The 24,665-nt window shown below is 38.7% G+C and overlaps 1 protein-coding gene across 1 annotated transcript in view; it reads left to right on the top strand.

The window, feature by feature from the left end:
- The window catches only part of elfn1b (extracellular leucine-rich repeat and fibronectin type III domain containing 1b), a 105,494-nt gene that overhangs the window by 39,559 nt on the left and 41,270 nt on the right, over window positions 1-24,665 (top strand). The gene's annotated exons all lie outside the window — the stretch shown is intronic.

Raw genomic sequence — 24,665 nt, 5'->3', positions numbered from 1 at the left:
TATCTATCTATCTATCTATCTATCTATCTATCTATCTATCTACCCATCTATCCTTGGTTTTAAGCTTGCATCTAAATTTACTGACTTTTCTGCTTGCTTGCTATTAAATAAATTAAATAATTAAATCAATTATATAATCTTGTAGTTAAGCAGAGGTCTGTTAGTGTGTTTTCTACCAAAGGGTTCAAGATCAGTAATTCAGCAATGTTGACATGCGTGATGTAAAATTACAGATGGTTTTTGCAGATCAAAGGCAGAACATTTGCCGAGAAGAAAAAGTATCCTTGCATACAAAATATTTTCCAACAGTTGCATTAGCAGGGAGCTGACGTTAAGTAGACCGTGTCCGGTCAGGTCAGCATATGGTTCTTCAAACCAAATTAGGGTCCTGTACCGTTTACTTGGGCAGTCGAATAGCCAATGCACAGACTGTACAGACGCTCACTGTTAGCTAGCAACATATGTCCAGTCATTTGTCTTTGTGTCTCAGACTGAACTCAAAACTGAGTAGGAACTGCAACTGTTTCTGCTATTTTCCTCAATCTCCTTTTCCCTCTTGTCTCGCTGTGTTCACTGATAGTTGAGTCATACAACTTTGGGATAAGCACAAACATACTGTTGACTCAAGTTGAAACATTTTCAGCGTACATGGATAAAATTTAATCGCGCTGAGAGATTTCACGTTCACTGGAGACTTTCCATCGACTTGGATGCAGTCAGACTATGACTATATGAAGGGCTGAACTTCTGTGCCAAAGTTTCCAGATATGGTTTTACAATTTATTTGCTTAAGAGAGCATATCATTTCCATTTTCCACCAAAACCTACAGTATAAGAAACTAGGAGTGGTGACATTTGATTGTATTGTACTGTATTAAAAATGATTGCAAAGTTTCAGCTATAATTATCACCCTTCACTTTTGGAGATACATTCTGAAGATGATATTGTTCAACTAACTCTACTGTGTAATATGACATTATACGCTACAGTCATAAAGGTAAATTGTTTCAGCAGTGAAATGTGACTGATAGGTTGTTTGAAGAGTTGCAGTGTTGAAGGTTGCATGAAAGAAACCTTGGAAGCTGAAACCTTTTCACAGCAGACATTTCTTGTGATAGCAGCAAAAGCACAGGTGTTACTAATAACATTAACGGCTCTGCTCCATTCAAGTTTCCTCGTAAAACCATGACAGTGTTGGCCAGTGAACCAGAATATATGGCTACAATACCGGACCTGAAACTGAAGCAGCTAAATGGAATTCAGCCATCATTCATTTTATTATTTTCACTGTGACATGTCACAATATCTTCTGTGCGAAAACCCTCCTTTTCAGACATTGAAGTGTGATACTGTTGAGCTTTGGCTTGATTTTAAAAATAAAATATGTTTCGAAATGGTTATTTCTAGTTCCCTGAATGGACATTAGCAGTGTGAACCGGGACAAGAGGCTGTTCTTTTGTGTTTTATGATAGAAGCTCATTCAATAATGTTTCCGACTGAGTTATGTTTGTTATAAAGTCTATTATCTTTGCTCAGATGTCTTATTTGCTTCCACTTTCCTTTACTAGACGTTTAAAAGAGCATTATGTAATTTATGACTGCTATCAACAATTACCAGCTGCTAGCCAAGTACTGCAGCATCCACAGGTCTGTGTGAAATAAAATAGGTTGTTTGCTTTTTATGGCTTAAGAACGAAATGTGATGTAATGCTTGTGAATCGCTTTTAACACCCACCATTCCCCATCTTTAAAAAGTTTTTCTGAGGGTGTGCGTGTGTATTTCTGTATCTGAAATGTTAAGTCACTTGTATTGATTGAAACTCCTGCAGATATATTAGGGTAATTCTATGCGACAGTAAAATCTTACTCAGTGCACCTTCAACAACTACACGCATTTTAAGATTGGATTGCAGGAGACAGAAAGGAAAATCCATAGCACTAATATCAGAGGCTCTATATTGATTGGGATTGTTTTTTTTTTTTGTTTCTTAGCTTCTTGTACTTTCAGTACAGTGTCTTCTAAATTAATCCCTGCTGTTTTATGTGAGGAAACAAATTCTGAAATATTAGTAAGATAATGTGAGTCGACAGATCCAGGAGAGACATGAGCAGAGATCAGCATGAGAAACCAAGAACAAGACTATAAACACTTTGGGGAATGAAGCCTTGGCTGTCTGTTCTGGTTAAGTGAGAGCCTTGTTCCATGTTTATAAGTTCAGACTAAAGTGATCAAAGAGTAACAGGTGGAGTCTTAAATTGAAATTGGCCTTTTGATAAGCAGCTGAATAACAATCAGGGGAAAGCAGCTTAGTACATTGCACGCCTCCCAGCTGGGACAACTTGCTCATTCGAACTCTTGTTTAATAATGTGACTAATGTGTTAAATGCTAATGTATAAGTCTAATTGTTTAATGAAATTTGTGTAAATGCATGATAAAACATTCTGTTTGGTTTTTGTTATGAATGGTGGTAGAACAATTCAGATCTTTTACTTACGGATTTATCTAAGTATTTACACATTAAAACAAACACGTTTAGATGCGGTATTTACATAAATACCACAATTTAACAATACTATAGCAAAGTAAAAGTCCTCTATTTAAATCTTTTTAATTTATATATAAAAAGCCCCGCACTCTAGCTTTAGTTAATATAGCGAACTTCATAGCATACAGTTGCTTATTTACAGGGATTAGGAGATAGTTTTAGCTTTGGTTTTGGCTTCTATGAACTCTTGACGGAAATATGTGTCTCTTTAGCTGTTAAATGCTCCACTATGTTCACCAGGATGATCACAATGAAAGGATCACGCTGAAATTATTAATCTGCAAAGTAACTAGTAACTATTCATACTCAAGTACTGTAGTAATACAGTAACATTTACTTCTAGTAGAAGAAGTAAATATATACTTTGGACATCGATTATAAATAAAGTATTTTAGTAAATATTAATATTACGCTTGGTCTGTGGTATGGAACATTTGGTGGTAGCCATTATGAAAAGTTAAAAACTAATGTTTTGTAATCTACTTACAAACAAAAAAACAACACAAAATCCATTCCTTCCATACTGAAGTGTTTATCTCTTCAGACAATAAGCCAAAACTGTTAAAACAAAATAAACAAAAGCTTTATTCTCCTCTCCCATATGCACAGGTGCTTTTCTCCCACCATACAGGTGTTAATGCTGCTCCTGCAAACACTAAAAAGAACAACAATCAAAGGTTTGACATTGTAGGTGCATTAGGTGTATTAAATGTGACAATGGGGCAGCTGTAGCTCGGTTGGAAGAGTGAATTTAGCCATTAAACGCAAAATCACAAGGTTGGTGGTGGTTTGCTTCCCAGTGCTCTTCCTGTCAAACACTAAACCCCCATGGCTCCCAGTGTATGTGTGTGTTTATGTGAAAGAAATGTAAGTTCCTTTAGACAGATTCATATAAACAATATTGTGTTAGATTTGACTGAGATGTTTACACACTAAGTATTGATTTAAACACCATAAAACAGTCAGGACATGAGAAAATGTGCTCTGTTGAAAAAACAGAGCTAAATTACAGGCAGGACACCTTTCATATATTACTGACAGCTCCTTGTTAGGTCGCCTCTGTGTCTAGTATTTGCTCTATCTATCTATTCATGTGAGAAAGATTATACAGTTTTTATAATTGTTATGGTTCATATTCATTAGATTCACAGAAACTGTCATTTACTGCAGTACTAGAGCCCTCACTGCAACAGTGTATGCTGCTGCGCATCTGCAAATAAACTGCAGGGGGACATGAAGGCAGAGAACAGGTGGTGTTTAAATGCCTTGTATTTACAAAATGAGGATTTCAGGAGTTATACAGAGAGAGAGAGAGAGCGAGAGAAAGACAGAGAGTGCAAATGTGTTTTGGCTGAAAATGCTGGCACTACTGAACCTAAAGGCAGGACGGGGAGCATCTAAATCTATCATAAGGGACTGTATGGAAATTACTGGAGTGGCAACACTTGAAAGGCAAGACCCTCCGCAGTGTTATTCATATTTTCTTTCGGCCCTCCCAGTGACAAAAAATTAATTGCCCTCCGTTCCCAAAGCTCTTTTAAAATATAGTGCCATCACTAACTAGACAAAGAATTTGAGATGGCATAATATAATATGAATATATAAATATATATATATATATATAGGTAGAATAACTTTTACAATTGCTATAAACAAAATTATGAATATTTTACTTTATATGACACGTTTTACTTTTTAAAAACTTCCTGGAGGAAAACAACAGCATCAGTTGTTTCAGGAAGTGCCCCAAAACGACATGTGTGTACGTTCAAGTAATAAAGCCCTCTAGTGGCCGTAGTAACAATGGCGGGAACAAAAGAGAAAGTCAGTCAGTATTTTAGAGAGAAAAAACGTCCGACTTTGCTGTTTGCTGACAGTCAACTTTGTTTTTCAAGTATGAAACCGATTGTTCCATAACCTTAACCACACGTTTGTTATTGTGACCATGACGATAACACCCCCTAACATTGATGAGGTAGAAATTTTAACCCAAACTGTTTCCCTTAACATAACCAAGTGTTTTTTCTGCCTAAACTTAACCAAACCTTAACCATAGTATTTGCCACATCATAAAAAGTGTTTCTGTGTGGTTCTAGATGGCATGAACCAAAGTGTAAATTGTTGTTTAATTTAGAGTAAGCAGACTAAAGTGAAGGGGGAAGCTGACTGCTGGCAGAGATAAGACTTATATCCATAATTCATACCGTAATATTCTGTGTTTCTCATAACTGGCAAATTAGTCCTATTAGCTTGTTGACTGTGAGGGTAAAAATTAAGCTCTGATGCAGTGACAGGATTGTTATACTCACACACTGCACACTAAACCCACTGTTTGATTCCTCTTTTTTAAAAATCATCTTGCAAAGGAAGGCAAAATATAAATTTGGGTTGGGTAAACATTCACAGACCCTCCGCTGCTTTCCCAAAAATGTCTTCCCTTTAGCAAAAAGAGAGAATACATAACTATCTCTCTTTTTTGACCTGCCCTCCCCTGTAATAAGTTTTGTACAGTCCCTAAGTGGTAAGATGATAAGTTACCCTGTGAGAACGAAAAGCACAGGGAGACAGAGAAGCTGAAATATCAGTTACACTCACTTGAGATCATTTTTGTCAGAATGACTTTTTCTTGCTTCCTCTGCCTTTGAGCTTTGTAGGGCAGTTTTCACACATCGAATGGAAAAACTGAAAAACCAAGGCAACATTCATGCCTCATACAACTCCTTACCTTATCTATAAAAATGTATTCGCACCTCCATGAATCATGCAGCATTCACAACAGCCACAGGATGAATAGCGTCTTACAGACAAACAGCTGGCCGGTAAAGATTCCCCACAGAGGCTTTTAAGACATGCACAGTGTTCAAGGACGCCAGCAAATGTGAAAAAGTTGTTGAGAACAAACTGAGATGTAGGAAAAATTCTCCAAGGTACCTTTCTGCCTTCTCCATCCTCTCCTCTCTCTCTCTGTCCTCGTCATGTTTCCACTAGTGCTACAAGTCATTACAGCCATGCAGTGTTTCTATTATGTTTGTCTATTAAATCAGTGAAGAGTGTTTTCCGTGTGTCTTTCTCGTTGTTTCTTTCACATCTAATCGTGCACCAGCTTGCTTCCTCCATTTAGAGATACAGTATGTCAAAGGAGCCTCTGGGCCTAGTGGGTATCTGTGTGTGTTGTGCTGTTAAGAGTTTAGCCATGAGTCCTGTCAAAACCTTGAGTAAACACACACAGAAGCTAATTTGCAGAGGACGCTTGACAATGAAAAGACAAGACAAACAAGGCGTGAAACAGAAAAAGACGTTATGCAGTACAACTGTTTGGTGTGTGTGAATCCTTTGTGTTTGTGTGAATCCTCTGTGTTCTGGCCTTATTTAGGCTCATTTACAGTAAACAGATGAGTTAGAAATTCTGTTTATCTGGTGTCAGGGGTGTGGAGGGGGTGGTTGGAGACGTGGGAAAGATGGAGAAAAGAGGCAGAGCAGCTCCTTGCATACAATGATCTATTTATCAATTCCCCATCCTGTTTCTCTCCTCTCCACCCATTCTCTCCTTTCCTCCTCCTATTTCTCCTCCTCTCTTGACTGGCCTACTTGCTTATCCTCTTCAGAGCACTTTAAATTCAACTTAACAAACACTTTTCTTTGGCTGCTGTGTCGTTCCTCTCCTTTTTTTCCCTTCATTTAATTTCTGTTCGATTGCTCATCTTCCCTGGTACAAATAAGATACAGTGGCGACAATTGGCTGCCTGTATCTCATTCCCGTTATTACTCCATCCAAACGTGTGTGTAAATGTGTTTGTGTGTGTTTGTTTCAGAAAGACGGAAAGAAAGGAGCAATGAGGACAATACAGAAGGCCTTAATAACCGTGGAGTTGTTGTTCTCACAGTACACTGCTGCAATGCTTTAATTAATGTCTAAATATAGAGTCTTAAATAAATGCTTAGAGGCTGATTTGAAGAAATACATGCCAATTTCCTGTAGGCATATTGCTTAATTAAAAATGTTATTTTCTGAATTTAAGATTATGTCAGTCGGTAAAATGGAACCAGAAACAGCCAGAGAGAGAAAGAAAGTGAGGAAGGGAAAGAGAGAATAAGAGTAGGGGTCTTATCTGAACTTTTGGAAAGTGATATGTAATGTGTTTAGACAAGAGTCTACAGCCACATGGGTGAAGGTGTACTTACTCACAGTCATGCTAAATGCTAACATTAGCATGCTAACATGCACACAGTCACCTGTTGATGTTTAGCAGGAGTTATGTTCACCATCTTAGTACATGCTAACATGGGTTGTGCTCATTTGCTAATTAGTGCAAAGCAAAGAACAAACCAAGCAGTGGTTCATGTGAATGTTGTTAGTTTTGCAGGTGTTTATTCTTAAACCATTCTATTGGAGATCATTTCATTTTGACTTGATGGCACGAGCACCAACTCTTTACAATTCTTTCTGGGGGGGGTACATGGATATCTGTAGCCAAACCATCCAATAAATCCATCCAATGGAGCGGCTGTGGCTCAGAGGCAGAGCGGGTCGTGCCTAAATCGGAAGGTTGTGGGTTCGATCCCCAGCCCCTGGTGCCACATGTCGAAGTATCCTTGAGCAAGATACTGAACCCCAAATTGCTCCCGATGCCGTGCATCGGTGTGTGAATGTGTATGAATGTTAGTTTCTGTTCGATGGACTTTGCCATCACTGAGTGAAAGTGTGTGAAAGGGTGAATGTGACACGTAGTGTAAAAGCGCTTTGAGTGGTCGGAAGACTAGAAAGGCGCTATACAAGTACAGGTCCATTTACCATTTACCAATAGGCTAGTTGTTAAGAAATTTCACTGAAAGCCAAAATGTTGGCCAAAATGACGAAGAGGAAAAGGGATCACCAAAGTTAATGGGATTCATTCTCTGGTAATGTACAAAATATTATAGCAATCCATCTGATATTTGTTATATTTCAGTCTGGATGAAAGTGTTGGACTAACCGACAGACCGACAAATACCATGAAAAGACAAAAAACAAATGCATCTCTCAATATAACTAATCTCGTCTGTGGCACTTGAAATTTCCTTTTCCTTTTACTTCAGTCATTCAGCCAAACGTGGTGTTAATGTTAGGTGACTCTTGTTGTGGATTGTATTTTGTTTTGTTCTGCCTGAACCAATGAAGTGCTGTTTCCATCCCACCAGAACCCTTCACTGTGGACATGGAAGCTGTGGTAGAAGTTGCTAGGAGCAGTGTTTCATGACAACTGAATCAGTTTTAGAGTTTAAGATTTTCTGAGTTCTGTTGTAAGTTGACTCACAATAACTTGTACAGCTGCACTGATCTTTTTTCTGTCAGTATTTTTTGTATGGAGGTAGCTAGGTAGCTACAAAGTTTTGATTTGGTTGACTCCAACAGACACCAGACCTAGTGTATACGAATTGCTGAGACTTGGCCAGTCATTTAGAGGTCTGGAGTCAGGATAGGTGTATGTTGTATTGACTCAAGAAGTGGCCATATTCATTGTAATGAATGAACATGTCACCCTGTGTAACAGTGTGGTTCACTGATGGGCAACAATGGAGCTCTGTGGCACAGGGGAATAAGATATATCAGGCTTTGGTTACACAGACAATACTTGTTGGATGAACTCGTTACTAGTTTTGGTCTTTTCATGGAATTTGTTGACAATAAAAAAAAACTAACCATGGAATATCACCAAATGTATCCTTTAATGAGAGAGAGAAGGGAGAAGAGGGGAGTATTGTGGCTGTCTCTTGTGATGATATGTAAAGTTGTTGTGATCATGGTGTGTGTGTATGACACACACAGAGAGAGAGAGAGAGAGAGAGAGAGAGAGAGAAAAAGAGAGAGAGAGGGAGAATATTCTTTCCACAGTGGGTTTTGTTTTTTGTATGAACAAACAGTAATCAGAGCAGGAGAACCCAGTGGGGGGGCAGGCAGAGAGAGAGTGGGTGGAATCATTACTGTGTGTGCTGCTGTTTGTGCTTTTCAGAGAGAGAGAGAGAGAGAGAGAGAGAGAGAGAGAGATAGAGGAGGGGGGAGATTACACTGAAGGGATAACTCGAAGCTGATTGAAGGCTGTTGCGGGGCAAGAGCATGTGACTGGCTCATGCTGATATTATGGTGTCATCGAGATCATAGTTCGTTTCTCTCTAACACCCGTCAGTGAGCAAAGCTGCTAAAAAGCATGTGTTCAAGTGTATATTTAGCACCGCTGGCTTCATCCTGCATTTGCTCAAAAATGTCTAATTCTCCATGCCAAAGAATAACAGAGTGCATTTAGGAGAGTGATTTGTGGAATCTTTGTTTATCATTAAATCATGAAGCTTATTGCAGATCCTGGGAAAGTCACAAGGACAAAAGATTATTGTATAGTTAATGGAACTGAGTAATTTATACTCTTGATTTCACATTTTTGCCCGGTATGTGTACAGTGTGGTCTCTTTACTCTGGCTGTTCCTGCTACAGTATCTCAAACAAGCCTGATAAAAAGCTACAGACAACCTCTGTCTTGGCAAAGGTACCATAAGACGAGTCCATATCCGCATTGGTTACACTGACTTGGGATGTGATTTGTTTACAAGTGCAGCAGCTGAGCCCTGCATACCTAATTTCTATATTGAGATTCAATCACAATGCGGGCAGCGTAGCGAGAGTGTGAATGCTTATTAGTAGCAATTGTAAATGTGCAGCCTGTAATCATATGTCATTACTCAGCTTGACATAGAGAACAGCAGAAAGTTGTGGTTACGAACATGGGCACAGCTTCTTCTGTGCAACTTGGTCCAATTTAATGTCTGACTCAACAGTGGGACAACTGAACACACCTCACTGTCTTATAACATATCACTCCACCAGTCTGATCCAACATTAATTACTGGCAAGTTGAAGCATGTGAGATAGATAGATACTTAGTATCTTAATAAAATACTTAGATAGAAAAGATAAAAAAAGATAAATAGGTAGGTAAGGTGCAAAGAGTTGTAGTTGCAAGATGGTGGTAATAGTACTGATGACATGATGGTAGTGTTATTGTTAATGACAGTATATAATGATAAAATTAATAATATTAATATTTATAATAATATAATAATAATAATAATAATAATAATAATAATATATATATATATATATATATATATAATATGATGACTGAACAGATATACATGTATACACATAGATATTATACATTAATATTGATATAATGTAAATGTGTCATATATTCAGCCTGTGCAAGGTGTGCATACATACATACTGTAATATATATACACATATGTACATATATATATATATACAGAAGATATTACATGATATATAGCATATGTATAATAGATACTTGACTATACAAGAAGATATACATACAATAGATAATATCTTATTGTTATAAAATAATAATAATAATAATAATATTAGTAACAATAATATAATATTATTAATATAATAATAATAATATATTGTATAAATATGATATATAATATCAACATGGTTTATATTAACACATATCACGTATGATAGTATATGGTGAAGTATATGTTCCACAGGTAGATTTAGTCCAGTTCTGTGATTGTGGATCTGACAGAGACAGATGAGTTATACAGTCTTATAACAGTGGGGAGGAACGATTTTCTATATCGTTCCTTAGAGCAGCGTGGTTGAATGAGTCTGCTGCTGAAGCTGCTCTTTAGCTTGTCCTTGTCCTTAGTCCCTATTCAGACAGAATATGCAGTTATCATTAAGTAAATTATGCAAATTCTCTAAATAAACCTTAGAAAAATCAGGTAATTGACAAAGTAAATACTCTCATATTCTCGTACACTATGTTTTTTTAATTTATGCACAAGAGTTTAAGAATATGGCTTGGTATCAAACCACAATTTTTACTACTTTTACTATACTTTGGGAAATGTGTCCACGGAGTATGAAAAGTGCCAAACGTTGCCATTGAATGTCAGATTTGTAATCTTATTCAGTGATCCGATAGCTCCTGGTTGAAATCAAAATGTTGCTAGTTTTATAATATCTTATTTAAGCCAAGCTGTTATGCAGCTATTTTGTGTTTAGTAAAACATTTAACAAACTTGAGAGCACAATTTTGTATATTTTTCCCATGAGACCTACCAGGCTTTGAAGCTCATAAATAAACAATGTCAATAAAAAAAAAGTCTGACTTGATGACATCTCAAATAAGTCCTTCAGGGGGGGAGGAGACAAATGTTCTCACCCACAGTACGCCCATGCTGCTAAAATAATCTGGGAAAAGGGTGAACGTGAAACACCAAAACAGCACTGTTTATTTATGGTTGTGTGTGTGTGTGTGTGTGTGTGTGTGTGTGTGTGTGTGTGTGTGTGTGTTTGGGAAGGTCTCGACAGTATGAGCTACTGCAGCTATAAGGTTCTTTCACTTTTGGGAAAGGGGGAGGGGGTGAGGCAGGGAGAAAAATGGAGAAAGGGGAGCAGGGTGACAGAGGGAGAGGTTGGTGTGTTTTCAGCTGATCCACTTCCTCCCTGATGTTGGCTCTCATTTGTCTTGGCTGGAAACTGAGTACAAGGCTGGAATACTGATGACGGTTACTCTGCACCCCCCTACTCCTCCTCTCTTTCTACCTCTCTCTCATCTTCACCCCCTCCATTTATCCTCTCTACACATACTCTACATTCTGTCTGCTCAACTGATTTCCTGCCTCCTGTCTCTCTCCCCCCTTTTTACCCTCCTCATCTCGGCTCTCTCCCGATGCAGCTGCACTTCGCCGACCCAAATTTCCCTCCCATCCCTCCTCTCCTTCTATCCATCCCTCCATCTGACCTCGCTCTACCTCTCCCGCTGCTCAGTCTATCACTTACCGGCTACATTATCCAGCTACATTCCTCCTCCCTCTTGCCTTTTTCGCCCTGCGTTCCTACCAATTCCTCCTCTCATCTCGCCTTCAGCGTCCCCCTGCATCTTGCTTGTCCTTTCTGCTTTGGCTTTCTGCTTTCTCTCATTTGGCATCGGCCCCCCGTCCTCCTCGTTTGGTCTGCCTTTTGTCACCTTTCTGTTTCTTTTCTCTGTCCCTTTCTGGTCTGTGTGAATTAGTTCCTGGTATGTGGGTCACAGGTGTGATGAGACGTGAAATCAGAGGTGTGTATGTTCCTGTGACAGAGAGCAAGGGAGAGGGGTCGGGGGAAACAGGAAGGAGAGTTACAGGAAGCGAAAAAAGACTAAAGGGCAGCTCAGACTCTGTATAGGTGACCCTTAGCTTGGTCTTAAATTAATCTTCAAATGCAAACCATCTTTATTGCTTCTACACCTAAAACATTGTAGTTTGGTACTGCAAGTGTGGATAGCAGGGCTTGGTATCTGCATTGAAATTACAGCTCTTGCTTTTTTAGTTGCTTATTTGTCATTTTTGTTTTAACTGAAGGTGCAAACAGCTCAATGTACAGTTGGAACTAACCGTGTTTATTCTGAATGCCCAAACAGTTAACGTCGCTGTTAAATTTCCTATTAAATAGTTAAGAAAAACTTAATTCTTATTTAACATTAACATTTAACAAAATACCAAGATCTTGAAGAGCCTATTCCTGTTCAGACTAGATGAAGTACAACTGTCCCTCGTGATGTTGATCCCAAAACTTTGAATTAGAATTTAGATTTTGTAGACAAATCCAAATCAACTCTAGAAACTCAGCCCTTTAAAGGTCCAGCGTGCAGGTATCTAGCAGTGAAGTTGCAGATTGCAACCAACTGAAACGCCTTGCCTCAACCAAGTGTGCAGGAGAAACTACTAAAATTTGTGAAAAATATGTAATGGGCATATCTAGAGCCAGTGTTTGGTTTGTCCACTCTGGACTACTGTACTGTTCAACAGTACAGCCTCCGTGGAAGAGGACCCACTCCCACTGCACATAAAAACTGCTCATTCTAGAGTAACAAAAACACAACAATTCTGTTAATTTCTGTCAAATTTCTGCCAATTGATCCCCCTAAATGTTACAAATACAGACGCGAGCTGTAATCTGCAACTTCACCACTAAATGCCTGTAAATCCTACATACGGGTCCTTTAACTTAACCTACCTCCTCGTGTTACTTACATACTCAATTATAATTCCATTCATTGGTCATTTTGGCACAATTATTGGCAAAACCGTGTCAACTCTGACAAAAGAATATTAAACATGACATTTTTTCGTAAGTTACAGCAGTCAAAAAGAAGCCTTGCTGCATGTGAAATACATGCCACATATACTGCAGTTTCTTAGAATTTGTCTTTTAGGCGATTTCACATTTATGACAATGGGAAGTGAAATGCATTTCATCCTCAGTGTCACCTAAATTGCCTTCTTTCCACACTCTGTGCTCCCTTGGTGACCAGGTTTTTCGATGGTGCTCTCTCTCTCTTGCACTGCTCAATAAAAAAACAACATGATTTATGGAATATGTCATCAGTGTTAGCACAAAGGTACAGAGGAGCAGAGCATCTCGCCCCACACTGAGTGACTTCAATTTATCACTTGATGACCAAGGTACTGTGGTATTGGACCATAAAAGTAGCATTGTTTGTTGTTTGTTTCCATTCATTTGAGCGTCTGTGGTGTAAATGGATTTGTTGATTGATCGCTTCATGGACTGTTTGATTGACTGAATGTGACTTGGTTGTCAGCTTCTCCTTTTAAAACTCCCTGTCACCAGCAGGCTGTTTGTGTGAAGTAAACTCAACAAAACAAAGTTTGCTCTCAACATGACATTATCTATCCAAGGAGAGTTTTTTTGCTTTACTCAGGATGATCTGTTGTCGATCTGATGAGGTTTGTCAGCAGACTTCTTTCCTTCTCATTTCTCTGCACCAGCGCAAGGCAAAGAGCGGCCATAAGATTGTCTCTCTCAGAGCTCATTTTTACCGTCTCAATTTAATGAGTGTCTGCAGTGGAGCAGTCGATGGTTTGCTGATGAGCAAGAACTCGTTTGTTTTGATCATTTGCTATCTGGAGGACTTAAAAGTTGGAAGTCTGGATTGATTTTCTATGGGATGGACCGGCAGGGGATCTCCACAGCAAGGATACTTCCTGAAATGTCAAATCAAAGTTGTAGTCACAAAACGTAAAAGCCTAATTTAGCATGAATCAATGAAAGAAGTAAATACAGAAGGAGGAGTTCATAGAGGTCGTGTCAACCTCTGGGTGTTGAATCATAGAAGTCTGATACGCTGGTTTCCGATCTTGACTCATGCAACAAATTCTATGAATGAAACTTTTATTTTGATACAGTATTATTTTTTTTGTTTGCTACTTGTTTGCACAGTAGGTTTTGCTGCTGGTTGTACAGTACAAAACTTTCATTTTCTAAAATCTGCAGTAAAAAAAGTTGTGCAGCCTCCCAGCTGAATAAAGGACAGCTGTGATTGATGATCTAATGCTGTTTGTTTGTTTTCTGAGCACTTCATTAAACCAACCTAAGAGCTGAACAGAAAAGTAGACAAACAGAAAATCAATCAATTACATTAATTAGCTAATAGCAACACAAAGTTAGTTAACATAACACAGAAAAATAATCCACAATCCTTACAAACATATGAATTCATTAAACCTTGTTGCTACTTTTGACTGGACTGAAACTACACCCCCATTTAAGATACTGTACCGTTTACCTCACCAATTTCCATTTGTTACATCTGAATAAGCTCCTTTCAAAGTAAGGTAGCTCTGCCATAAAACAAAATATATTTAAGAACACAAACTTAACACATGTTTTGGGCACAAACTACACTGTATTGGCGTCTTTTAAATTGTGTGACATGTTGAATACCAAGGTTATTTTTATTTATTTATTTCCAATTCAAAGTTTACAGTTGTTATATGGCACCTTTAGTGCTACTTCAGTTGCTTTTTTTCCCCACTGATTGTGTTTTATTTGTAGCACATTTAGCTATTAAGCCCGTTTGAGTGTGTTTTAGTGGGTGTTTGGAGCATGAAGACTAAAAATTGCTTTTTGTTTGCTGTTATTTTTGTCAGTTAATCTGGAAAAATTCATTATGAGAAGAGTCTTAATTCTCCCACAGAACAGAAATAATCAAAAGACTAAAACAGAAAAGATGTCAGCTTTTATTGTTGAGATGATTTCAATCAGCAGAAGTAAACTTTTAGTTTTCAATTTAGTTTTGAAAATGAATGTTTGGTTCAGTTAAGGGATCTACATATTTACTTCAAGGTTAAAAACTACTTTTCTTTCAGAAAATACACTAAACCATATTTTCCCACATCCCAACAGTTTTTATGTGGTTTGCTGACATTTAAAGACCCAAACTGTGCCTCAATGGCATCTGATGGTGCTTAGAGCAGCACAAAGTTACATTTTAAAGGCTTAACAGCGAACAGCGAATCTCTGTCTAAATTATGCTGTTAATCACAATAATCAGCAGTCTGTGTTGCACTTATTTTTGCACAAAGAAAGAGGCACAATGTACATATGTTTTTTTGGGTGAACTATCCCTTTAACTAATGATGTTGGCCAGTTCATAATGATACTGCTGAGCCTTGTGTCTTTAACAATCCTCCGTAGTGTCATTCCTCTACATCTACTCGTCCATTCTCTTTGAGATCTGTCGACTCCTTTCCTCCCTCCATCATTCCCTCCCCCCACATCCCTCTCCTCCCTGTCCTCCCTCGGTCCCCGTCTCTGTAATTCAGATTATTTTAATTCATATTTCATCCTTCGCTGTTTTATTCCAACTCAATCTATTATTCACAGCCTGTTTTAAAAATGTAACAGTGCGAAGGTCACTGATCCGTGCTCGCTCCTTACTGGCTCATACAAAACACCATGTGTACGCACACGCACACACACAAACAGAAAGAAACAAATACACTAACACATGAAAACACACAGAAATGTCTGGAGAAATTATGCATGAAGTTTGAGACCAAGGTTTTTTTGGTTTTTGAGTGGCCATGTGCAAGAGGAGTAAGAGATGAAGAGAACTAAAGAGGGTACTGGAGAGCGAGATTATAACCAAAGAAAAAGAAAAGTAAAGAGATCACTGGAGTTTAACTGCAAAACCTCAAAAAAGTAAAATGTAATTCTATTTAGCTCTCAGACAATGCCAAGCAGCAGATTACCTCGACACTGTGGCTTCCAGAAACTGAGAAAGAAACAAACTAAATACAGACTGAATGACCACAACTTGGCCATTGAGACTGGTGGACGAAGACAAACTTGGCAATTCCGGTCTGTGAGAAAAAGGTAGCAGAGCCCCACATTTCATTTCTGTGTAAAGATAAAACCAAGTTCTTCACCAAAATAAAGCTCAAATAGAATTGGACATACTCTGAGACAAAAGAAATGTAATATTACTGAAAGATATGTCAAACTATCTCACAGAATGTCACGTCCTGAAGGAAAACAACACATGAAACTGCAATGAGCTCTTCTTCTTGATTTTTATTTTATGCCCTTTCTTTTTTGCTCCTCACTTATTATTTTATTGCATTTCTCCTAATTATTAAATGTATTGTTTTTCCTTCGATTACAGAGGATGTAGTATAGTTTCTATAGTACAGCAATGATAATATAAACAGAAATTTAGAAAACAACAAAACAAAACATACAAAGATCATAAAAATTAATTAAAATCATTTTAAAAGTTCAGGCAACTGCAAAAGACCACATATAAATGAATTTATGTAATGATTAATAATTCACTCATTATAACTCACCTGCAACACTCATACTCAACAATCATATTACTTAAATCAAGATCTTCCATACATTGTATAAAGGGACCCCAATTATTTTCAAATAGTAATTATTTCCCTTTAATAATGTAAAGTAATCTTTTCCAGAGACATGGAAAACACTTTAATCCAATTATTAAACATTGGTCTGTTGGACTTTTTCCAAGAAGTGAGATCATCTTTTTCAAAGCAATAAACAAAAATCTACAGCAGCAGTATCTGTCTCACATAAGCCATGTTTATCAAAGTATAGGCCTGAATTATAACACTTTGAAAACCTTGTTTAACCTGCTTTGGTAAACATGCTTTGGAAATACTGTAATTTACTATGGTGACATCAATAAACCGAATCTGAGAGAGAGAGAGAGGATAAAGGAAATGACAACTCAGACCAACAGACAGGAGGAGAGACATTTCAGACAATAGACGGGAAGAAAATGAGAATAAGAAAAGGGGAAAGATAGAAAAAGGTTTGGACAGATGCTGCATACTGAGCCAGCAGATGGTGGAGTTGGAAGGAAAAAGGGAAACGGAGGGGAGAAAGAAACAGAGATCGAAAGTCATCTACCTAGAATGAAAGAAGAGCATGAGGAATACAGTAGAGAGAGTGATTTAAAAAACTAAAGAAGCACAGGAGAAACTAAGGGAAGTGCAGGGAGAAACACACTGCAAGCAAAGTAACACACTCACTCTTATACACACGCACACACACACACACACACACACACACACACACACACACACACACACACACACACACACACACACACACACACACTGAGTCGATCACAGAGCAGTTAAATAGGATCATCAGAATTAATAATTTAAAGAAGTGAGTGACATGGCTGCGGTTTCCCAGTGTGTGTTTCACTTTGAAGCGCACACATAATGTACAGAAACCATCACCCAAACTCTCTCCCTCTCTGATGTGCATCTATGCACTGAATTCTAATTGCCTCCTTTGCCAGCCAATTAAATGGCAGTATCTGTCACCATGACAGCTCATTAGCAAATCAGCATTCAGCTTTCAGGCAGTGAGATTTCAGGCGTGTGTTATTCTGTGGATGTGTGCAGCAGTAATGCCTCATAACTTTGCCCAGTATGCAACATCCGACCGCTGACCCAACCACGTGTGTGTCTGGCAGTGCTGCTATTAGCAGGAAATGGAAAATGTTTTTTCCCGTGACTGTGCATGCAGATAGACCAGACAAATGTGAGCTCTGATTCGTGGCATTTTTTATCTGCAGTCGCTTCTGAATCCATTTTCATTTGTTTGGAGGAGAGATTAGCTCCACGCCTGGCAAAACATGGCCAGGCGACGCAGGGAAGCGGGTTTGACACCCTGCCAGACAGGGAAAGACCCAGCAGAGCATGCTGGGAGTAATGACTAAGAACAATGGCGTTTTGCCTCATAACCGAGGGAGTTCAATTATGATCTCTACTGCTGCAACTCTGACTGTACTTCATATTAAAGACCAACTTTCTACAGATCTTCCTTGTAAATTACATTACAAATAATCCATACCAGAAATTCATATTTTATATTGCCTGGTTTCCTGATTGTGCCTACTGTCTGCATAGAACAGTTTGAAATCCATTGCATATAGCCAGTCAAAACATTTCTGCATAAAGCAGTCAATATAAATTTCTGTCACTGACTGACAGTGACACTGACTAACAGCCTCAGACTTTGCACTGCAACCCACTTTAACTTTCTAGCTAATGTGATGTTTTTATTTGCGAGCATAGATTTACAAGCTTTTCACACCCACTGTGCACTGCCAATGCAATTGTGCAGCTTAAATAAGAGTTAGTTGTAGCATTTGGTACAGTTTAAACACTTAGCCTGCAAATGTTAAGATTGGTAGTCTGTTTAGATATGGATTGGTCCTTTTTGTTTTACAGAGGTTTTGGAGTGAGAAGAGCAGCTGCTTCAGGAAGTATTTTTTAAGTCCTTTTTCAGTATAGAAACACAGAAGCATCCTGAATAATCTATTAGTTCTATAGATTAATTTCATGGCCATTAGTTTTCATTATTTCGACTTGGTTTTTAAATCACATTTTTCCCCCCCATCAGCTTGTATTAACCTGACTGTACTAGGTGGTTTATTACACAGAACCATCTGCAAAGTGGTTGTTGAAACTGTTTAGAAAAGGGCAGGCACTTTCAAAAAATACTTGACAGGTGATGAACCATCTGTCTATCACCGTCTATCACGGGCAAACGTCAAACAGTCACATCAACAAACTATATAACGCAGTCAAACTCTTACCGAGTCAGGCAAAAACATTTCTGTTTTCTGCTCTTCTTTCAATGAAAAAATACACATCATCAAATATAAAGTTATAGTAGCATCAACGCTAAGCTCTTTAGGAGCCTCTATTGTAATCAGTAACACTTAGTATTAAACCATGTCTGTAGCAGCCAGTAGATCCTGCTGATTCGGACACAAGCGCATAGATTGAAGCCTGAAAAGATGGACTGTCATGTGATCTTGTGATCCTCAGGAATAGAACTGCCTCACAAGGTTATTTTGACATGGAAGATGGCTCTAAAAACTACAACGTCCATCAGCCTCAGCAGCCATTGCTGTAGAGAAGAAACTAGGCTTGAATCCGAGCTGCAGCAAATTCAGAAAGCTTTGTCATTGGACCTGGAAACAAACAAAAAAACAAAACATGTCCCCATACTATAATTGCTGATTTAATCCAGATTTGACCCAGAATGCAAAAGTGAACTAATTTAAACTGCTGAATGTTTTATCAAGTTTCTGCATAACTAGCTTCAGTTCTGGGCACAGGCAACAGAAATTTAAGAAGTGATTCTACTAAAATGCTGCCTCAGAGTCCTACTAGACTTCTCCACTCATTTACACAAGCTTGTACACATGTGGCTTTTAAATAAAAAAAAACATATTTTATAGCACAGTTCCTCATCTTTTGTTCTGATAATACACCCAGGACAGTTTAATTCCCATCCAAGCCTTAGAAATGCTCCAACTGCCAGAAGAAAATTAAAGAAACTTTCACTTAATAAATCTTGGATGCCAAAAATATCTCCTCCCACTTCACCTACTTCTATGCCACTGCTAACAAAATGCTGCCTGTCCTTGACTTGTAAGCTACAATTACCAGAGCACATTCATTTACATGAAGGGACATGGACACATGGTCCATGTCCCTGCCTGCTCAGCTGTCAGTCACTAAACTACCCACTCTGAGGCTTTGGAGGCTAAAGGACAATTTCTGATGTCTCTCCAAAAGAGTGTTTTACCTTTCAATAATAAAAACCTAATCACAATAAACCTGATGTAACTCCAGAAAGGGGTGAATTTATGTATCACTGCAAAGCTGCTATTAGTGTGTACTCTTGCTGCTGTGGAGTGGGAAGGGAAGGGTCATCAAGACCAAGTGCTATCCTACTGTATAGTCTGCATGCAATTTTTACAAGCTAGCTGTTTCCTCTATAAGCGGTCCTTTAGTTCCTCTTTCGGCTTGGCCTGCCTGCTGAATTGTTCTCATGGCACTCCACGCCACGCTGTTCTCTGTCCTCTCCTGGTAGGTGTTCTTCCCGTCCTCCATTCTCCTCTTTAGCTCCCTCTGGACCGACTTAACTTCCACCCTGTCCCAAAACCCTGAGAGCTCTCTTCTTCCTATTTAGGAGGGATTTGATGGCTTAGTCATCTGAAGTTTGTCTTTTGGAAAACAGTGTTTTTTGTTGGAATCTTAAGTGTCCACACAGACGCTGAAGTAATCTGTAATGCCATGGGAGAGTCCTTTGATGTCACACAGAGCAGGTTCGAGTCTGTGCATTCATTAACAGTCCTGTAGACTGTCACACACTTGAGAGACCAAACACTCACAGTCCTGACAGCAGCGGGTTTCTACTTGTCATCAAGCAAGGATCACGTCATGGTCTGATTTGTCAGTGGAGGAGTTGTACACGTAGATTTGAGTTCTGCTTTTGCATGTGCATAAATTAGATCAAGTTCCCTGGTTGATAGTTGATCCAGTGAATAAGTGGCCACTTGGGGCAGTGCAACAGACTATAAACACAACATTGACATTTCATCACCATATGAAGTTGTTCAACTTTTGTCTCCCACTCTGGCAGAGAGTAGACAAACACAAAACACACAAGAATTTGAAATTCCACTGTAGTGTATTACAGTCAGTGCGCAATACAAAGTCTACAGTTCAGCTAACAATGAATGAGTCCTTATCTCAACAAAAAACTCCTCTTTGGGATCCAAGGAATTCTCCGACTGTCCGACAACTCCGGGGTTATCTCCCATGGTCCAGCCAGTGCGCTGCTGTCTCCAGGGAATAGGAGCCTGGAGGCCAAGAGGTTTAATGGTCGGTCCACTGACTAAATAGAGGATGGAGTTGGAGAATAATCTGATTCTGTAGAATGGATGAACTATGAAATACAGATTTTTTGGCTTGTTGCCAGGGGTTGGCAAGTTAATCAATCACTCTCAGGATGACTGAATCTCTTCTTCTTGTGAGTAGATGTGCCCTTTTTTGGTTTAAAACGATGGCATTGCTGGTTGATGTAAAACACATCAATACTGGTGCTCCAGTGCGGAAAATCGCTACAGACATGAGATTTGTCTGTATACTGGGAAATATATAGAGATATTTACCTGGCAGTGGCAGGCTTATCCAGCATTGTGTGAACTGGTTTTGCAAGGGATTTAATCTAATGGACGTTAATTTAAGATGAAGCCTTAATCTGAACTGGTTAGCAAATAGTGGTTTATTTACACATCCACTTAAGAAAAGTGCCATCTTGTATGCCTTTCCAGTGTGAAAAACGTGGATGGTGCCCCCTAATGCTACTCATAACCCTGATCAAGCTGTTCCAGCATAAATGCATCACAACTTTAATTCTGGCATCCTTGTAAGGCTCCCCTGCCCCTCAAACAGCCTGAGTCCACCTCTGGTCTCCACCAACTCCCGAGAGTACTCAGTAACTTTTTCTGTCTGCTGTTTGGTGCAGACTGGGGAGTTTTTAGAGCTTATTTTTTACTAAAACAAACACTGTCTTGCAGTTCCAACAAAGTTGATGAGAGCTGTAAGGGTGAACTAAACCACTGAACCAAAGCAGGAAAGTTGAAGGCTGTAAAATCAGGACAATGAACTGGAAGACAATGAAAAGCTTCATAGATCAGATAAGGAAGTGCTTGTCATGGACCAGCCGACAATTCTAGGTGGCTGAATCTGTAAACAAAAAAACACAATGAAATGGATACTTAAGCTCCCTGGAAAGCTGAATCTTTGATTTTTACCTCAACCTGCACTAGTAGGTATGAACATAAAATGTAACCACCAAAGATATAACAGTTTTTTTAAGCAATCCTGCTGCCTCTCCAATCACAATGAAACAGACTAATATTCCATTGATTTGCTCTTTTGAGTGCGCTCCAAAACCCATCCGGTGCCGGTTTGTACAAGGTGGACATCATTTTCACTTCGCTTGGACCTGGAGCATTGCTGTCCGACAGAATGGAAGTAAACAAAATACCGCGTGTAAACAGCATCTTTAACGACACAGACTAATAAACACATATTTCATAAGGCTTGTATTGGCAGAATCCAAATGCAAAATGTACTGTTGTGTCTCTGCCAACATTTAAAAGCTGTGAAAAGATTAAAGTTTACAACAGAATCTACACTACCTGCTTCTATCTGCCACCTCATATGTCGCCTTCACACAATTTAAATGGGTTTCCCCGCTTTTTCACACCAGGACAGCATACTGTACGTCCCACCCCAGCATGAAGCAAGTGCATCATATTACGGAAGTAACAATGCCATTTCTTGTGTCTGTGACTGTGCACACCTTCTTTAAGCTGTTCAGTGTGGATGAATTTGCAGTAACTTAGTTAGTGAAGGAAGAGACTTGAGAAAAAAATGAATCTGTTATTAAAATATATATATACTATTTGCCTTGTTACTATCACTGATAGCAGGTCCACCTTTTTACTTGGAAATTTTTCACCGTCACTTTAGGAAACAACAACAAAACAACACATGCATTAAACATATATCACATGGTAAATTGCACAAACAACATATACGTTGCTTAGCAGTCAAGAGATATGACATCCAGAAGAGTCAGACCGAGGCTCCCATGACCGGCTCGGTGTGCCCTGAGCTTGCCTCCGGCCAACCTGATTTTTTTTTTGCAACAAATCAGATATCCCACACTGCAGACCTCCCACTGATGGAGACCAGCTGAGTCTGACTCACTCACACTGCTCCTGGGCTCGCTGGTCACTGTGTTTTTAGCCTTTACAGACTCCAGTCTGTGAGGATAACAATAAACACCCAGCTCCTCTCTCTGCTGTCCTCTCCAGTCGCAGTCAAGGGGACTACAGAGAAGCAAACGCACTGCTGATGCACAAGGAAAAGCTAAAGAGTGCTGTATACGTGTGTGTGTGTGTGTGTGTGTGTGTGTGTGTGTGTGTGACAATTCAGTAGTAGTTTCTATGTTTAGCTAATTTGCCAGCAGTAATGCATCAGAGCCTCTGTTCTTAGTTATTCTTTGTTTTTCTGCAGGCTCCTCATCCATCTCTCCCCTCGTGTTTTACCCCCTTTGTTTCTCTTTGGTTTTTCTCGGTTTCCTCTTCCACTTCATGATGCTTCACTTGAGTGATTTTCATTTGTGTTGTTTTCAGCAAGTTTTTAATGTCCAATGACTTAGATAATGGCCAGTTGTACTGAAGCCAAAAAAAAAACTTCCAAGACAAAATTATCTCCACGATTCATGGTACAGTATTTGCGCGCAGTCGTATATTTGAGGAGTTTGTCTTCTATCGCCTGCAGTGATTAAAGAACGTTTGTGATGAAAAACTGATCTCTGCAGTAGAGCTCAGAGCACGGGAGCTCATCAGTGATGTTGACAGAACATTCAACTGTTTATTCAGGCTCATAGGACTGCATCGACACAAACACACGTCAATATCGCTACATGTGTTATAGCATTACCATTCAGCTGTCAGTAACACTCAACAGCTATTCATTTGTAATAGTTGTCTATTTTGCCATTTCATTCAGGCCCCCTCTTGTTTCTCAGCATCCCCCTCATTCAGTATCTCTCTCTCTTTCTCTCTCTGTTGGTTCTGTCCATCTCTACATCCTCAGGCCCAAACAGCTCTCTTGAAAATAAAATGTATCTGTTTATTATATGATCAGTTGTTTCTTCTTTTCTTTTCTTTTGATTGTTTAAGTAGCAGTAAATGTAATAGATTTGGCTCAAAGTGCAGACTAGAGCTGTAGACTTTAGACCTATTGACCTAAGACTTGACTTCTCCGGGACGTCTCTGGGACTGGCAAAATCCTGGAATATTGCCACACACATACTAAATATTAATTTATTAGGGCTAAGCCTTGAAAAGATAATGTCTCAACTAAGTAAAAACACTAGCTGACCATTAAATGACACACACAAGTCCCCCTCCATTTAAAGATGTGTTTTTCTTCTTGTTTCTGAAGTTGGATGTTTGATCTTCACTTCAGAATGATGTTTTTGCAGAGTTTGACACTAGAAGGATGTTTTCACAGTCATCTGCTGAAAATGGAAAGTTTCTCTGTGCTCACTGAAAATCAGATTTTTAGGGGGGGAAGTCAAGCCTGGTGCAGTTTGTAACTTATACAAGTGTGATGTAGAAACTTGAAGCCACCAGTGCACAGAGAGTGGACTTTACAGTGAAGTAGCAGACAAGTTTAGAAATTTACAAAATGTGCATATTTATGGATTCTGGTATTTTTTAATGAGGTAGAAGAAGTAGATGCCCTTTTTCAAGATTTTTAAAGATCCAAAGCTTGACTATGTTTATAAAGAATTTTGACTTGACTTGGCTAACCTGAAAAAAAAGAGAGTGGGTCAAGAATGGGCCTTCCTATTTCAGGTCAAAACAGATATGAGATCCGTGAAGTACAAAAGAAAAAGGGAAAGGATATTGTTGGGATAATAGCACCATCATCAGGGGCCAGATGTATAAATGATTTGTACGCACAAAAAACATGCATACGCTATATCCCACACAACCTGGTATTTATGCAGTGAGAATGTGCGCACATCATACATATTTCAGACCAGATGTAGCTGCAGCTGATACAATAAGGAGGATATTAAATGTAAGGTGAGAGTTGTAACCTTGTTGTAAAACATGTTTATGTTGTTTTTACAGACTGTATTATCATTTGTCAATGTCAATCAAAGGAAATTTATAAACTTAATTTCAAATTATTTATGAATGATTCATTTTATCTTTCTTTTTACTTTTTATTACATTTGAGCCGTAATTTCTCTGGTAATGGTCTTTTTATTCTATCCTGAATTTTGAAGCACGTTGTAAAGTCTGTTTAAATATGAGCACTACAAATGAATCATTAATAATCC

Source organism: Dicentrarchus labrax, unplaced genomic scaffold, assembly GCF_905237075.1.
Source record: "Dicentrarchus labrax unplaced genomic scaffold, dlabrax2021, whole genome shotgun sequence".
NCBI classification, from domain to species: Eukaryota; Metazoa; Chordata; class Actinopteri; family Moronidae; genus Dicentrarchus; species Dicentrarchus labrax.
This window is presented reverse-complemented; position numbering and strand designations above follow the sequence as displayed.